Source organism: Montipora foliosa, chromosome 3 (genome assembly GCF_036669935.1).
Source record: "Montipora foliosa isolate CH-2021 chromosome 3, ASM3666993v2, whole genome shotgun sequence".
Lineage (NCBI taxonomy): Eukaryota > Metazoa > Cnidaria > Anthozoa > Scleractinia > Acroporidae > Montipora > Montipora foliosa.
The window spans coordinates 63059714-63062213 of NC_090871.1; positions in this window are offsets into that span (position 1 = coordinate 63059714).

The window sequence follows — 2500 nt, forward strand, 5'->3', positions numbered from 1 at the left end:
GAGAACTTTTAAAAAATTCAGGATTGAAGAGTTCCCGGAGATGGATGTACAGAGTACCACGCGAATGCTTGTTGATATGTATGGAGAACACCTTGGTTTCAGTGAGGCAGAAAGGGCTGAAATTGGTTATATCGGCTATTCAAACAAAAAATTTAAATTACATCAAATGATGACCTTCAGAGGGCTTTCGAAAGTGGCGAACTGCACAAGAATCAGCAAGCAGTCTTCTATATATGTAGAAAGCAGGAAGAGAGCGCTTCAAAACGAACTGCCAAAGATGTCGCGCAAGGTAAGTATAACTCTACTGCTGCGTTTTGAGTTCTTCATTTGTTTTTATAACATTAATTTTTTTAACGTTTTTTTAGGAAAAACAGCCCCAGTGCAAGTGTCCCCAGACGACAGCGAGACAGATTCGGACGATTCCTCGAAAAACAAGAGACCACGAAAACAGTCGAAGGGAAAATCACTGGAAAAAACTATCGAACGACTACGTTCCATCCACGAAGATAAGTGGGGCCTCGGAGAATACAGGCTGTGGGCAACCGCATTGGTAAATTCGAGGAGACGTGAACATAAACCATTTTTTTTATCATGTATTTCTACGTAGTTTCCACTTGTATGATTTTGGGCTTTCATGTTTTGAATTTTTTTCAAGAAGAACAAAGCAAAGCGTAATGAACAAATGTATATTGAATACTCAGGTTTGATGGGAGCTAAGTGCGTTTTTGTTGATCTGTTGGTTAAAGTGGCTTTATGAAAATATTACCATTCAGTGTCATTTCCTTAAAATCGCTGGTCATGAATGGCTCGGGTACTTTTCAGCGTTAATTCAGTGTAACTTTAATTTCCACAGGAAAAGGGACATCACAGTAGTTATCAAGAGCCACCAGACTACCCTGTATTCTCAAATACTTCCAAGAAACGAACCAAAAGCGCATCTGAGCTTACACAAGCATTAACTGAAGTAGCATCTGTATTTCTAAAAAGCAGCAGATCCAACGTATCTTCCCATGCTGAACAGGTAAGTGTCCAAGCTTGTTTGAATTGAATAGTTAAAGATTGATTGACAAAACACATGGGCAACTGTGAGTTTTTTCAAGTCTCCTTCAACGTACTTCTTTTATCGCTTACGTTCTCTAAAACAACTAACAAATAGATTAAGAATATTTTTTCTTTCCCAAAGGAAAGAAATGGTTTTATGTTGATTGCGACGTTTTGAGCAACTTTCCAGCTTCCAGTTGGGGCATTCCTGCCATCCGGGATGTCATTCCTTGGTAAACCTTATAAGGCATACAAACAAAGCGTGACTTCTCTTTCACTCGCTTCTACAAGCAAGTAAAGATCAAATTTCCGTCCCTCCCTCTCCCTCCCTGTTTTCTGTCGTTTGCATATAGTGGGTTTGCCCTCACCTTTCCTGGGACTACGCCTTTTAGATTTGGCTTTTCCCATGTTACTATAATGAGTTTTAATAAACGGCCATGCCCATCAGGGTTTGGCCGAAATTTATCCATACACATGATTCAATTACTGTTGTCCTATCAAGCGGAGCTCGCCCTAAGCAACACCTTGCCAACAGTAGTTATCTTTAGGATAAGGAGCATGAAGCTTCAAGATAAAAAAATATGATTTTTGTCTACATCTGACCTCCTTAGGCATCCGCTGATAAAGCCACATACAACAGGACAGAGCTATTAAAACAGATGCAGATGCTAAGCGAGCTATACCAATCAGGAGCTCTCTCCAAAGAAGAATTCGAAGAACAGAAGAAAAATGTCCTGCGTGACATCTCAAAATGTTAGCCCAAAGTAACAGATGTAATAAATTGTTTTATTTTTATTGTGTTATTTAAGGATTTAAATAATCCACATACCTGGACTTTAAAGAGATCTTTACTTAAAAATGACAATAAAAAAAGGAAGGAAAAGAAAAGATTCTGAAACGGCTGTGGATAGTGTGTCTTTCGTGAACGTACCATACCATCTTGACCTCGGCCGATATTCCCCTAGTGCGCACTTGGTTTAAATATACTATACGGTGTTTAACATTTACTTGACTTTTCACCCATCGGGCAAGCTGCTAAGGCGTGGGAAACTAAAAAAGTCCGACGTTCAAAACATAATTTGCTTAATAAATGGAGCTTTCCACGATCTCGGGAAGGAACAACCCGTTGAATTTTAATTTTTCTTGACTTACTTCTATTGATAGATGATTTTAATAAATTTGGAACAAACTGAAAGAAAGACACAACACAGTATTTATCGGACTTGTGAACAGGGGAGTATTGTTTGGAACCCCACTTTTAGGCTTGTCTACGTGTAATTGGAGTTGTTGTCGAAGGGAAGTGATAACAGTACCTTCTGTATCATAAGGAATTAAAGATAGGATTAAGTTGTTGCTGAAAGTAGGATAGAGCAATTCTTCAGCCTGCCGTGGTGTGAGGACGCTACGGCAGAGCTCCGTCAAGTTTTAGCTGGGAGTGCCAGTTAAAAAGTACACAGTT